Below are 18,230 nucleotides of genomic sequence, written 5' to 3'. Positions count from 1 at the left end.
AGTTCATGATTCATGATTCATGATTCAATTCATGATTCAATTCATGATTCATGATTTATGATTCAATTCATGATTCATAATTCATGATTCATAATTCAATTCATGATTCACGATTCATGATTCAATTCACGATTCATGATTCAATTCATGATTCATGATTCAAATTATGATTCGATTCCTGATTCAATTCATGACTCATGATTCGATTTATGATTCATGATTGATGATTCAATTCATAATTCATGATTCATGATTCAATTCATGATTCATGATTCAATTCATGATTCATGATTCAATTTATGATTCATGATTCATGATTCAAATCATTATTCATGAATCATGATTCAATTCATGATTCAAATCATGATTCATAATTCATGATTCATGATTCATGATTCAATTCATGATTCATAATTCATGATTCATGATTCAATTCATGATTCATGATTCATGATTCATTATTCAATTCATGATTCATGATTCATGATTCAATTCATGATTCATGATTCATGATTCATGATTCAATTCATGATTCGATTCATGATTCAATTCATGAATCATGATTTGTTTTATGATTCATGATTCAAATCATAATTCATGATTCATGATTCAATTCATGATTCATGATTCAATTCATGATTTAATTCATAATTCAATTTATTATTCAATTCATGATTCATGATTCAATTCATGATTCATGATTCTATGCAGTATTCATAATTCATGATTCAATTCATGATTCATGATTCATGATTTATGATTCATGATTCATAATTCATGATTCATGATTCATGCTTCAATTCATGATTCATGATTCATGATTCAATTCATGATTCATGATTCATGATTCGATTCATGATTCATGATTCAATTCATTATTCAATTCATAATTCATGATTCATGATTCAATTCATGATTCAATTCATAACTCAAGATTCATGATTCAATTCATAACTCAAGATTCATGATTTAATTCATGATTCATGATTCATAATTCATGATTTATGATTCAATTCATGATTTATGATTCAATTCATGATTCAATTCATGATTCAATTAATGATTCATGATTTGATTTATGATTCATGATTCATGATTCAATTCATGATTCATGATTCAATTCATGATTCAATTCATGATTCATGATTCAATTCATGATTCAATTCATGACTCATGATTCGATTCATGATTCATGATTTAAATCATGATTCATGATTCATGATTCAATTCATGATTCATTATTCAATTTATGATTCATGATTCAAGATTCATGATTCAGTTCATGATTCATGATTCAATTCATGATTCATGATTTATGATTCATGATTCAATTCATGATTCATAATTCATGATTCATGATTCAATTCATGATTCATGATTCATGATTCAATTCATGATTCATGATTCAATTCACGATTCATGATTCATGATTCAATTCATGATTCGATTCCTGATTCAATTCATGACTCATGATTCGATTTATGATTCATGATTGATGATTCAATTCATAATTCATGATTCATGATTCAATTCATGATTCATAATTCAATTCATAATTCATGATTCAATTCATGATTCGATTCATGATTCAATTCATGATTCGATTCATGATTCATGATTCATGATTTAATTCATGATTCAATTTATCATTCATGATTCATGATTTATGATTCATGATTCAATTCTTGATTCATGATTCAATTCATGATTCATGATTCATGATTCAATTCCTGATTCAATTCATGATTCATGATTCGATTCATGATTCATGATTCATGATTCAATTCATGATTCAATTCATGATTCATGATTCGATTCATGATTCATGATTCATGATTAAATTCATGATTCAATTCATGATTCATGATTCAATTTATGATTCATGATTCAAGATTCATGATTCATGATTCAGTTCATGATTCATGATTCATGATTCAATTCATGATTCAATTCATGATTCATGATTTATGATTCAATTCATGATTCATAATTCATGATTCATAATTCAATTCATGATTCACGATTCATGATTCAATTCACGATTCATGATTCAATTCATGATTCATGATTCAAATTATGATTTGATTCCTGATTCAATTCATGACTCATGATTCGATTTATGATTCATGATTGATGATTCAATTCATAATTCATGATTCATGATTCAATTCATGATTCATGATTCAATTCATGATTCATGATTCAATTTATGATTCATGATTCAAATCATTATTCATGAATCATGATTCAATTCATGATTCAAATCATGATTCATAATTCATGATTCATGATTCATGATTCAATTCATGATTCATAATTCATGATTCATGATTCAATTCATGATTCATGATTCATGATTCATTATTCAATTCATGATTCATGATTCATGATTCAATTCATGATTCATGATTCATGATTCATGATTCAATTCATGATTCGATTCATGATTCAATTCATGAATCATGATTTGTTTTATGATTCATGATTCAAATCATAATTCATTATTCATGATTCAATTCATGATTCATGATTCAATTCATGATTTAATTCATAATTCAATTTATTATTCAATTCATGATTCATGATTCAATTCATGATTCATGATTCTATGCAGTATTCATAATTCATGATTCAATTCATGATTCATGATTCATGATTTATGATTCATGATTCATAATTCATGATTCATGATTCATGCTTCAATTCATGATTCATGATTCATGATTCAATTCATGATTCATGATTCATGATTCGATTCATGATTCATGATTCAATTCATTATTCAATTCATAATTCATGATTCATGATTCAATTCATGATTCAATTCATAACTCAAGATTCATGATTCAATTCATAACTCAAGATTCATGATTTAATTCATGATTCATGATTCATAATTCATGATTTATGATTCAATTCATGATTTATGATTCAAATTATGATTCAATTCATGATTCAATTAATGATTCATGATTTGATTTATGATTCATGATTCATGATTCAATTCATGATTCATGATTCAATTCATGATTCAATTCATGATTCATGATTCAATTCATGATTCAATTCATGACTCATGATTCGATTCATGATTCAAATCATGATTCATGATTCATGATTCAATTCATGATTCATTATTCAATTTATGATTCATGATTCAAGATTCATGATTCAGTTCATGATTCATGATTCAATTCATGATTCATGATTTATGATTCATGATTCAATTCATGATTCATAATTCATGATTCATGATTCAATTCATGATTCATGATTCATGATTCAATTCATGATTCATGATTCAATTCACGATTCATGATTCATGATTCAATTCATGATTCGATTCCTGATTCAATTCATGACTCATGATTCGATTTATGATTCATGATTGATGATTCAATTCATAATTCATGATTCATGATTCAATTCATGATTCATAATTCAATTCATGATTCATGATTCAATTCATGATTCGATTCATGATTCAATTCATGATTCGATTCATGATTCATGATTCATGATTTAATTCATGATTCAATTTATCATTCATGATTCATGATTTATGATTCATGATTCAATTCTTGATTCATGATTCAATTCATGATTCGTGAATCATGATTCAATTCATGATTCATGATTTAATTCATAATTCATAATTCATGATTCAATTTATGATTCAATTCATGATTCATGATTCAATTTATGATTCATGATTCATGATTCAATTCATGATTAAATTCATGATTCAATTCATGATTTGATTCATGATTCATAATTCGATTCATGATTCATGATTCATGATTGAATTCATGATTCATGATTCATGATTCAATTCATGATTTAATTCATGATTCATGATTGAATTCATGATTCATAATTCATGATTCTTGATTCAATTCATGATTCATGATTCAATTCATGATTCATGATTCATGATTCAATTCATGATTCATGATTCATCATTCAATTCATGATTTAATTCATGATTCATGTATCATGATTCAAATCATGATTCATGATTCATGATTCATGATTGAATTCATGATTCATAATTCATGATTCATGATTCAATTCATGATTCATGATTCAATTTATGATTCATGATTCATGATTCAAATCATGATTCATGATTCATGATTCAATTCATGATTTAAATCATGATTCATAATTCATGATTCATGTTCCATGATTCAATTCATGATTCATAATTCATGATTCATTATTCAATTCATGATTCATGATTCATGATTCATGATTCAATTCATGATTCATGATTCATGATTTATGATTCAATTCATGATTCGATTCCTGATTCAATTCATGAATCATGATTCGATTTATGATTCATGAATCAATTCATAATTCATGATTCATGATTAAATTCATGATTCATGATTTAATTCATGATTCCAATCAGGATTCATGATTCAATTCATGATTTATGATTCATAATTCATGATTCATAATTCATGATTCATAATTCATGATTCATGATTCGATTCATGATTCATGATTCAATTCATGATTCATGATTCATAATTCATGATTCATGATTCATGATTCGATTCATGATTCATGATTCAATTCATTATTCAATTCATAATTCATGATTCATGATTCAATTTATGATTCAATTCATAACTCAAGATTCATGATTTAATTCATGATTCATGATTCATAATTCATGATTTATGATTCAATTCATGATTCATGATTCAATTCATGATTCGATTCATGATTCAATTAATGATTCATGATTTGATTTCTGATTCATGATTCATGATTCAATTCATGATTCATGATTCAATTCATGATTCATGATTCAATTCATGATTCAATTCATGACTCATGATTCGATTCATGATTCATGATTCATGATTCATGATTCAATTCATGATTCATTATTCAATTTATGATTCATGATTCAAGATTCATGATTCAGTTCATGATTCATGATTCAATTCATGATTCATGATTCATGATTCAATTCATGATTCATGATTCAATTCACGATTCATGATTCAATTCATGATTCATGATTCAATTCATGATTCGATTCCTGATTCAATTCATGACTCATGATTCGATTTATGATTCATGATTGATGATTCAATTCATAATTCATGATTCATGATTCAATTCATGATTCATGATTCAATTCATGATTAAATTCATGATTCATGATTCCATTCAGTATTCATGATTCGATTCATGATTCTTAAATCATGATTCATGATTCGATTCAGGATTCATGATTCATAATTCAATTCATGATTCATGATTCATGATTCAATCCATGATTCATGATTCAATTCATGATTCATAATTGAATTCATGATTCATGATTCAATTCATGATTCAATTCATGATTCAATTCATGATTTGATTCATGATTCATGATTCATGATTCAATTCATGATTCAAGATTCAATTTATGATTTATGATTCATGATTCAATTCATATTTCATGATTCGATTCATGATTCAATTCATGATTCATGATTCAATTCATGATTCATGATTCAATTCATTATTCAATTCATGATTCATGATTCATGATTCAATTTATCATTCATGATTCATGATTCATGATTCAATTCATGATTCATGATTCAATTTATGATTCATGATTCAATTCATAATTCATAATTCATGATTCATGCTTCAATTTATGATTCAATTCATGATTCATGATTCAATTCATGATTCATCATTCAATTCATGATTAGATTCATGATTCAATTCATGATTTCATTCATGATTCATGATTCGATTCACGATTCATGAATCATGATTCGATTCATGATTCATGAATCATGATTCAATTCATGATTCATGATTCAATTCATGATTCATGATTCATGATTTAATTCATGATTTAATTCATGATTCATTATACATGATTCATTATTCATGATTCATGATTCATGATTGAATTCATGATTCATAATTCATGATTCTTGATTCAATTCATGATTTGTGATTCGATTCATGATTTAATTCATGATTCATGATTCATGATTCATGATTCAATTCATGATTCATGATTCAATTCATGATTCATGATTCATGATTCAATTCATGATTTATGATTCATGATTCAATTCATGATTCAATTCATGATTCATGATTCATGATTCAAATCATGATTCATGATTCATGATTCATGATTCAAATCATGATTCATGATTCATGATTCAATTCATGATTCAAATCATGATTCATGATTCAATTCATTATTCATGATTCAATTCATGATTCATGATTTATGATTCAATTCATGATGCGATTCCTGATTCAATTCATGAATCATGATTCGATTTATGATTCATGATTCAATTCATAATTCATGATTCATGATTCAAATTATGATTCATGATTTAATTCATGATTCAATTCATAATTCAATTTATGATTCAATTCATGATTCATGTTTCAATTCATGATTCATGATTCCATTCAGTATTCATGATACATGATTCAATTCATGATTCATGATTCATAATTCATGATTCATAATTCATGATTCATGATTCGATTCATGATTCATGATTCAATTCATGATTCATGATTCGTGATTCAATTCTTGATTCTTAAATCATGATTCATGATTGAATTCATGGTTCATGATTCATGATTCATGATTCATAATTCATGATTCATGATTCGATTCATGATTCATGATTCATGATTCAATTCATGATTCATGATTCGTGATTCAATTCTTGATTCTTAAATCATGATTCATGATTGAATTCATGGTTCATGATTCATGATTCATGATTGAATTCATGATTCATGATTGAATTCATGATTCATGATTCAATTTATGATTCGATTCATGATTCAATTCATGATTTGATTCATGATTCATAATTCATGATTAAATTCATGATTCATGATTAAAATTATGATTCATGATTCATGATTAAATTCATGATTCATGATTCATGATTCAATTCATGATTCATGATTCAATTCATGATTTAATTCATGATTCATGATTCATGAATTATGATTCATGATTCAATTCATGATTCATAATTCATGATTCATGATTCTTGATTCAATTCATGATTTATGATTCGATTCATGATTCTAGATTCATGATTCATGATTCGATTCAGTATTCATGATTCGATTCATTATTCATGATTCATGATTCATGATTCAATATATGATTCATGTTTCATGATTCATGATTCAATTCATGATTCATGATTCATGATTCAATTTATGATTCAATTCATGATTCATGATTTAATTTATGATTCAAATTATGATTCAATTCATGATTCAATTCATGATTCATGATTCATGATTCAATTAATGATTCATTATTCAATTCATGATTCATGATTCATGATTCAATTCATGATTCATGATTCATGAATTATGATTCATGATTCAATTCATGATTCATTATTCATAATTCATGATTCATGATTCAATTCATGATTCATGATTCATGATTTAATTCACGATTCATGATTCAATTCATAATTCATGATTCAATGCATGATTCGATTCCTGATTCAATTCATGACTCATGATTCGATTTATGATTCATGATTCAATTCATGATTCATGAATCGATTCATGATTCATGATTCACGATTCAATTCATGATTCATGATTCATGATTCAATTCATGATTCATGATTCATGATTCAATTCATGATTCATGATTCAATTCATGATTTAATTCATGATTCATGATTCATGAATTATGATTCATGATTCAATTTATGATTCATAATTCATGATTCATGATTCTTGATTCAATTCATGATTCATGATTCGATTCATTATTCATGATTCATGATTCATGATTCAATTCATGATTCATGATTCATGATTCAATTTATGATTCAATTCATGATTCATGATTCAATTTATGATTCAAATTATGATTCAATTCATGATTCAATTCATGATTCATGATTCATGATTCAATTTATAATTCATTATTCAATTCATGATTCATGATTCATGATTCAATTCATGATTCATGATTCATGAATTATGATTCATGATTCAATTCATGATTCATTATTCATAATTCATGATTCATGATTCAATTCATGATTCATGATTCATGATTTAATTCACGATTCATGATTCAATTCATGATTCATGATTCAATTCATGATTTGATTCCTGATTCAATTCATGACTCATGATTCGATTTATGATTCATGATTCAATTCATGATTCATGAATCGATTCATGATTCATGATTCACGATTCAATTCATGATTCATGATTCAGGATTCATGATTCAATTCATGATTCATGAATCGATTCATGATTCATGATTCACGATTCAATTCATGATTCATGATTCATGATTCATGATTCAATTCATGATTCATGATTAATGATTTAATTCATGATTCAATTTATGATTCATGATTCATGATTCAATTCATGATTCATAATTCATGATTCATGATTCAATTCACGATTCATGATTCAATTCATGATTCGATTCCTGATTCAATTCATGACTCATGATTTGATTTATGATTTATGATTCGATTCATGATTCTTAAATCATGATTCATGATTCGATTCATGATTCATGATTCATGATTCAATTCATGATTCATGATTCATGATTCATGATTCAATTTATGACTCATGATTCAATTCATAATTCATGATTCATGATTCATGATTAAATTTATGATTCATGATTCAATTCATGATTCATGATTCAATTTATGATTCGATTCATGATTAAATTCATGATTTGATTCATGATTCATGATTAAATTCATGATTCATGATTCGATTCATGATTCATGATTCATGATTCAATTCATGATTCATGATTCAATTCATAATTCATGATTCATGATTCAATTCATGATTCATGATTCAATTCATAAATTCAATTCATGATTCAATTTATGATTCAATTCATGATTCATGATTCAATTCATGGTTCATGATTCGATTCATGATTCTTAAATCATGATTCATGATTCGATTCATGATTCATGATTCATGTTTCAATTCATGATTCATAATTCTTGATTCAATTCATGATTTAATTCATGATTCGATTCATGTTTCATGATTCTATTCATGATTCATAATTCATGATTCATGATTCTTGATTCAATTCATGATTCATGATTCTTGATTCAATTCATGATTCATGATTCGATTCATGATTCTTGATTCATGATTCATGATTCATGATTCAATTCATGATTCATGATTCAGTTCATGATTCATGATTCAATTCATGATTCAATTCATGATTTGATTCATGATTCATGATTAGATTCATGATTCATGATTCATGATTAAATTCATGATTCATGATTCGATTCATGATTCATGATTCATGAATAAATTCATGATTCATGATTCATGTTTCAATTCATGATTCATGATTCTTGATTCAATTCATGATTTAATTCATGATTCGATTCATGTTTCATGATTCAATTCATGATTCATAATTCATGATTCATGATTCTTGATTCAATTCATGATTCATGATTCGATTCATGATTCTTGATTCATGATTCATGATTCATGATTCGATTCATGATTCATGATTCAATTCATGATTCATGATTCATGATTCAATTCATGATTCTTGATTCAATTCATGATTCATGATTCATGATTCAATTTATGATTCATGATTCATGATTCAATTCATGATTTATGATTCATAATTCCATTCAGTATTCATGATTCATGATTTATAATTCATGCTTCATGATTCATGATTCGATTCATGATTCATGATTCATGATTTAATTCATGATTCATGATTCATGATTCATGATTCGATTCATGATTCTTAAATTATGATTCATGATTCGATTCATGTTTCATGATTCATGATTCAATTCATAATTCATGATTCATTATTCAATTCATGATTCATGATTCATGATTCAATTTATGATTCATGATTGATGACTCAATTCATGATTCATGATTCATGATTCCATTCAGAATTCATGATTCATGATTTATAATTCATGCTTCATGATTCATGATTCGATTCATGATTCATGATTCAATTCATGATTCATGATTCATGATTCATGATTCGATTCATGATTCTTAAATCATGATTCATGATTTGATTCATGTTTCATGATTCATGATTCAATTCATGATTCATGATTCATGATTAAATTCATGATTCATGATTCGATTCATGATTCATGATTCATGAATAAATTAATGATTCATGATTCATGTTTCAATTCATGATTCATGATTCTTGATTCAATTCATGATTTAATTCATGATTCGATTCATGTTTCATGATTCAATTCATGATTCATAATTCATGATTCATGATTCTTGATTCAATTCATGATTCATGATTCGATTCATGATTCTTGATTCATGATTCATGATTCAATTCATGATTCATGATTCAATTCATGATTTATGATTCATGATTCAATTCATGATTCGATTCATGATTCTTGATTCATGATTCATGATTCGATTCATGATTCATGATTCAATTCATGATTCATGATTCATGATTCAATTCATGATTCATGATTCAATTCATGATTCATGATTCATGATTCAATTTATGATTCATGATTCATGATTCAATTCATGATTCATGATTCATAATTCCATTCATTATTCATGATTCATGATTTATAATTCATGCTTCATGATTCATGATTCGATTCATGATTCATGATTCATGATTCAATTCATGATTCATGATTCGTGATTCAATTTATGATTCATGATTCATGATTCAATTTATGATTCATGATTGATGACTCAATTCATGATTCATGATTCATGATTCCATTCAGAATTCATGATTCATGATTTATAATTCATGCTTCATGTATCGAACATATTACCTTTAACTAGACATTTTACAATGTAAACCCATTTCAATATTGCAATTTTATTATATATGATGCCTACAGTGTTTGGGTTTTTCTGGGGAATAATCAGAGAATCTATCACACTCTATGTGAGAAGTACGTTTTTAGACCAATAAGCAAAACAAGAGAACATGATTTAGCTGTGTTTTGTGTCAAAATGAGACTGTTCTTTAAATACACTCCAGGTCATCTACGTTGGAGAGATTTGTTTATCTGATATGGTTCCATATGGTTGATTTTCTTAAGAAGTATGCACTTATGAAAGTGTAAGTTTTTATTAATATAACATATTGTTGATGTTGAGATTTTTCTAAGCATTCACATCTGAAAGTTTGAAACCCAACAATTTACAGTACCTACAAAGTATCTACTCTTTATTAGTATCATATCTGTAAATAATAAAGATACTCAAAAGAAAGACTTTATTTATTCATACATTAAGTTAATATAGATTTATTTAGGAACACTACTGTCTTCTATAGAAAAGAAATGTACAAGTCATCGAAAATGTAACCATAGGAGTCACATTTTACTAAATTTACTCACTTGAGAATCATAAAGCCAAGATTCATAAGTACCTGCAAAGAATAGTCTCATTCAGTTTGGGCACATGAGACTTTTTGAAACATTAACTAAGAATCATCCCATTAATACATAGGAATTTTGTTTTGGACAATGTTATGAGAGCTATTTTTGGAAATTGACAAAATCTAACTTGAAATGGCTAGCTTTACTGAATCAACTAAAAACAATGAGATGAAAATGACAGAGTCATGGGCTTGTCCGGGATTTGAACCCAGGATCTCTCGCTCCCTAAGCAAAAATCATACCCCTAGACCAACGAGCCATTCAGAAGCAAAAATTTAAGTGCGTTTTTCGAATTTTTAAAAGCAAAAAGAAGTAATTATTTTAAAAATTTAATTCTGACAAAAAGAAACTTGTAAAGTATAGAAAATATTACCTTTAACTAGACATTTTACAATGTAAACCCATTTCAATATTGCAATTTTATTATACATGATGCCTACAGTGTTTGGGTTTTTCTGGGGAATAATCAGAGAATCTATCACACTCTATGTGAGAAGTACGTTTTTAGACCATTAAGCAACACAAGAGAACATGATTTAGCTGTGTTTTGTGTCAAAATGAGACTGTTCTTTAAATACACTCCAGGTCATCTACGTTGGAGAGATTTGTTTATCTGATATGGTTCCATATGGTTGATTTTCTTAAGAAGTATGCACTTATGAAAGTGTAAGTTTTTATTAATATAACATATTGTTGATGTTGAGATTTTTCTAAGCATTCACATCTGAAAATTTGAAAGCCAAGAATCACAGTACCTACAAAGTACCTACTCTTTATTAGTATCATATCTGTAAATAATAAAGACACTCAAAAGAAAGACTTTATTTATTAATATCTTAAGTTAATATAGATTTATTTAGGAACACTACTGTCTACTATAGAAAAGAAATGTACAAGTCATCAAAAATGTAACCATAGAAGTCACATTTTACTAAATTTACTCACTTCAAAATCATAAAGCCAAGATTCATAAGTACCTGCAAAGAATAGTCTCAGTCAGTTTGGGCACATGAGACTTTTTGAAACATTGACTAAGAATCATCCCATTAATACATAGTGATTTTGTTTTGGACAATGTTATAAGAGCTATTTTGAGCAATTGACAAAATCTATCTTCAAATGGCTAGCTTTACTGAATCAACTAAAAACAATAAGATGAAAATGACATGGGCTCGTCTGGGATTTGTACCCGGGACCTCTCGCACCCTAAGCGAGAATCATACTTCTAGACCAACGAGGCATTCAGAAGCAAAGATTTAAGTGTGTTTTTCGAATTTTTAAAAGCAAAAAGAAGTAATTATTTTAAAAATTTTATTCTGACAAAAAGAAACTTGTAAAGTAGAGAAAATATTCCCTTTAACTAGACATTTTACAATGTAAACCCATTTCAATATTGCAATTTTATTATATATGATGCCTACAGTGTTTGGGTTTTTCTGGTTAATAATCAGAGAATCTATCACACTCTATGTGAGAAGTACGTTTTAAGACCAATAAGCATCACAAGAGAACATGATTTAGCTGTGTTTTGTGTCAAAATGAGACTGTTCTTTAAATACACTCCAGGTCATCTACGTTGGAGAGATTTGTTTATCTGATATGGTTCCATATGGTTGATTTTCTTACAAAGTATGCACTTATGAAAGTGTAAGTTTTTATTAATATAACATATTGTTGATGTTGAGATTTTTCTAAGCATTCACATCTGAAAATTTGAAAAGCTAAGAATCACAGTACCTACAAAGTACCTACTCTTTATTAGTAACATATCTGTAAATAATAAAGACACTCAAAAGAAAGACTTTATTTATTCATATCTTAAGTTAATATAGATTTGTTTAGGAACACTACTGTCTTCTACAGAAAATAAATGTACAAGTCATTGAAAATGTAACCATAGGAGTCACATTTTACTAAATTTACTCACTTGAAAATCATAAAGCCAAGATTCATAAGTACCTGCAAAGAATAGTCTCATTCAGTTTGGGCACATGAGACTTTTTGAAACATTAACAAAGAATCATCCCATTAATACATAGGGATTTTGTTTTGGACAATGTTATGAGAGCTATTTTCGGAATTTGACAAAATCTAACTTGAAATGGCTAGCTTTACAGAATCAACTAAAAACAATAAGATGAAAATGACAAGGAGTCATGGGCTCGTCTGGGATTTGAACCCAGGACCTCTCGCACCCTAAGCGAGAATCATACCCCTAGACCAACGAGCCATTCAGAAGCAAAGATTTAAGTGCGTTTTTCGAATTTTTAAAAGCAAAAAGAAGTAATTATTTTAAAAATTTAATTCTGCCAAAAAGAAACTTGTAAAGTATAGAAAATATTCCCTTTTACTAGCTATTTTACAATGTAAACATATTTCAATATTGCAATTTTATTATATATAATGCCTACAGTGTTTGGGTTTTTCTGGGGAATAATCAGAGAATCTATCACACTCTATGTGAGAAGTACGTTTTAAGACCAATAAGCAACACAAGAGAACATGATTTAGCTGTGTTTTCTGTCAAAATGAGACTGTTCTTTAAATACACTCCAGGTCATCTACGTTGGAGAGATTTGTTTATCTGATATGGTTCTATATGGTTGATTTTCTTATGAAGTATGCACTTATGAAAGTGTAAGTTTTTATTAATATAACATATTGTTGATGTTGAGATTTTTCTAAACATTCACATCTGAAAATTTGAAAGCCAAGAATCACAGTACCTACAAAGTACCTACTCTTTATTAGTATCATATCTGTAAATAATAAATACACTCAAAAGAAAGACTTTATTTATTCATATCTTAAGTTAATATAGATTTATTTAGGAACACTACTGTCTTCTATAGAAAAGAAATGTACAAGTGATCGAAAAATGTAACCATAGGAGTCACATTTTACTAAATTTACTCACTTGAAAATCATAAAGCCAAGATTCATCAGTACCTGCAAAGAATAGTCTCATTCAGTTTGGGCACATGAGACTTTTTGAAACATTACCTAAGAATCATCCCATTAATACATAGTCATTTCGTTTCAGACAATGTTATGAGAGCTATTTTGGGAAATTGACAAAATCTAACTTCAAATGGCTAGCTTTACTGAATCAACTAAAAACAAAAAGATGAAAATGGCAAGAAGTCATGGGCTTGTCCGGGATTTGAACCCGGGACCTCTCGCACCCTCAGCAAGAATCATACCCCTAGAACAACGAGACATTCAGAAACAATATTTTAAGTGCGTTTTTCCAACTTTTAAAAGCAAAAAGAAGTAATTATTTTAAAAATGTAATTCTGCCAAAAAGAAACTTGCAAAGTATAGAAAATATTACCTTTAACTATCCACTTTACAATGTAAAGCCATTTCAATATTGCAATTTTATTATATATAATGCCTACAGTGTTTGGGTTTTCTGGGGAATATTCAGAGAATCTATCACACTCTATGTGAGAAGTACATTTTTAGACCAATAAGCAGCACAAGAGAACATGATTTAGCTGTGTTTTGTGTCAAAATGAGACTGTTCTTTAAATACACTCCAGGTCATCTACGTTGGAGAGATTTGTTTATCTGATATGGTTCCATATGGTTGATTTTCTTACAAAGTATGCACTTATGAAAGTGTAAGTTTTTATTAGTATAACATATTGTTGATGTTGAGATTTTTCTAAGCGTTCACATCTGAAACTTTGAAAGCAAAGAATCACAGTACCTACAAAGTATCTACTCTTAATTAGTATCATATCTGTAAATAATAAAGACACTCAAAACAAAGACTTTATTTATTCATATATTAAGTTAATATAGATTTATTTAGGAACACTACTGTCTTCTATAGAAAAGAAATGTGCAAGTCATCGAAAATGTAACCATAGGAGTCACATTTTACTAAATTTACTCACTTGAGAATCATAAAGCCAAGATTCATAAGTACCTGCAAAGAATAGTCTCATTCAGTTTGGGCACATGAGACTTTTTGAAACATTAACTAAGAATCATCCCATTAATACATAGGGATTTTGTTTTGGACAATGTTATGAGAGCTATTTTTGGAAATTGACAAAATCTAACTTGAAATGGCTAGCTTTACTGAATCAACTAAAAACAATAAGATGAAAATGACAAGGAGTCATGGGCTCGTCCGGAATTTGAACCCGGGACCTCTCGCACCCTAAGTGAGAATCATACCCCTAGACCAACGAGCCATTCAGAAGCAAAAATTTAAGTGCGTTTTTCGAATTTTTAAAATCAAAAAGAAGTAATTATTTTAAAAATTTAATTCTGACACAATGAAACTTGTAAAGTAGAGAAAATATTCCCTTTAAATAGCCATTTTACAATGTAAACCAATTTCAATATTGCAATTTTATTATATATAATGTGTACAGTGTTTGGATTTTTCTGGGGAATAATCAGAGAATCTATCACACTCTATGTGAGAAGTACGTTTTTAGACCAATAAGCAACACAAGAGAACATGATTTAGCTGTGTTTTGTGTCAAAATGAGACTGTTCTTTAAATACTCTTCAGGTCATCTACGTTGGAGAGATTTGTTCATCTGATATGGTGACATATGGTTGATTTTCTTACGAAGTATGCACTTATGAAAGTGTAAGTTTTTATTAATATAACATATTGTTGATGTTGAGATTTTTCTAAGCATTCACATCCGAAAATTTGAAAGCCAAGAATCACAGTACCTACAAAGTACCTACTCTTTATTAGTATCATATCTGTAAATAACAAAGACACTCAAAAGAAAGACTTTATTTATTCATATCTTAAGTTAATATAGATTTATTTAGGAACACTACTGTCTTCTATAGAAAAGAAATGTACAAGTCATCGAAAATGTAACCATAGGAGTCACATTTTACTAAATTTACTCACTTGAAAGTCATAAAGCCAAGATTCATAAGTATCTGCAAAGAATAGTCTCATTCAGTTTGGGCACATGAGACTTTTTGAAACATTAACTAAGAATCATCCCATTAATACATAGGGATTTTGTTTTGGACATTGTTATGAGAGCTTTTTTTGGAAATTGACAAAATCTAACTTCAAATGGCTAGCTTTACTGAATCAACTAAAAACAATAAGATGAAGATGACTATAAGTCATGGGCTCGTCCGGGATTTGAACCCGGGACCTCTTGCACCCTAAGCGAGAATCATACCCGTAGACCAACGAGCCATTCAGAAGCAAAGATTTAAGTGCGTTTTTCGAATTTTTAAAAGCAAAAAGAAGTAATTATTTTAAAAATTTTATTCTGCCAAAAAGAAACTTGTAAAGTATAGAAAATATTACCTTTAACTAGACATTTTACAATGTAAACCCATTTCAATATTGCAATTTTATTATATATGATGCCTACAGTGTTTGGGTTTTTCTGGGGAATAATCAGAGAATCTATCACACTCTATGTGAGATGTACGTTTTTAGACCAATAAGCAGCACAAGAGAACATGATGTAGCTGTGTTTTGTGTCAAAATGAGACTGTTCTTTAAATACACTCCAGGTCATCTACGTTGGAGAGATTTGTTTATCTGATATGGTTCCATATGGTTGATTTTCTTACGAAGTACACTTATGAAAGTGTAAGTTTTTATTAATATAACATATTGTTGATGTTGAGATTTTTCTAAGCATTCACATCTGAAAATTTGAAAGCCAAGAATCACAGTACCTACAAAGTACCTACTCTTTATTAGAATCATATCTGTAAATAATAAAGACACTCAAAAAAAAACTTTATTTATTCATATCTTAAGTTAATATAGATTTATTTAGGAACACTACTGTCTTCTATAGAAAAGAAATGTACAAGTCATCGAAAATGTAACCATAGGAGTCACATTTTACTAAATTTACTCACTTGAATGTCATAAAGCCAAGATTCATAAGTACCTGCAAAGAATAGTCTCATTCAGTTTGGGCACATGAGACTTTTTGAAACATTAACTAAGAATCATCCCATTAATACATAGGGATTTTGTTTGGGCACATGTTTGGGCACATGAGACTTTTTGAAACATTAACTAAGAATCATTCCATTAATACATAGGGATTTTGTTTTGGACAATGTTATGAGAGCTATTTTCGGAAATTGACAAAATCTAACTTGAAATGGCTAGCTTTACTGAATCAACTAAAAACAATAAGATGAAAATGACAAGGAGTCATGGGCTCGTGCGGGATTTGAACCCGGGACCTCTCGCACCCTAAGCGAGAATCATACCCCTAGACCAACGAGCCATTCAGAAGCAAAGTTTTAAGTGCGTTTTTCGAATTTTTAAAAGCAAAAAGAAGTAATTATTTTAAAAATTTAATTCTGACAAAAAGAAACTTGTAAAGTATAGAAAATATTACCTTTAACTAGACATTTTACAATGTAAACCCATTTTAATATTGCAATTTTATTATATATGATGCCTACAGTGTTTGGGTTTTTCTGGGGAATATTCAGAGAATCTATCACACTCTATGTGAGAAGTCCGTTTTTAGACCAATAAGCAACACAAGAGAACATGATTTAGCTGTGTTTTGTGTCACAGTGAGACTGTTCTTTAAATACACTCCAGGTCATCTACGTTGGAGAGATTTGTTTATCTGATATGGTTCCATATGGTTGATTTTCTTACGAAGTACACTTATGAAAGTGTAAGTTTTTATTAATATAACATATTGTTGATGTTGAGATTTTTCTAAGCATTCACATCTGAAAATTTGAAAGCCA

General features: G+C 27.9%; 2 non-coding genes across 2 annotated transcripts; both read right to left on the bottom strand.

The window, feature by feature from the left end:
• Positions 1-13,647: 13,647 nt before the first annotated feature.
• On the bottom strand, positions 13,648-13,719 carry TRNAP-AGG (transfer RNA proline (anticodon AGG)). The gene has a single exon. It is a non-coding gene; the product is annotated as a tRNA-Pro (tRNA).
• A 3,958-nt stretch (positions 13,720-17,677) lies between these two features.
• Positions 17,678-17,749, bottom strand: TRNAP-AGG (transfer RNA proline (anticodon AGG)). The gene has a single exon. It is a non-coding gene; the product is annotated as a tRNA-Pro (tRNA).
• Between the last annotated feature and the right edge of the window lie 481 nt (positions 17,750-18,230).

This window comes from Mixophyes fleayi, unplaced genomic scaffold (assembly GCF_038048845.1).
Source record: "Mixophyes fleayi isolate aMixFle1 unplaced genomic scaffold, aMixFle1.hap1 Scaffold_52, whole genome shotgun sequence".
NCBI lineage: Eukaryota > Metazoa > Chordata > Amphibia > Anura > Limnodynastidae > Mixophyes > Mixophyes fleayi.
Note: the sequence above shows the minus strand (reverse complement) of the source record. Positions and strands in the feature narration are given on the sequence as shown.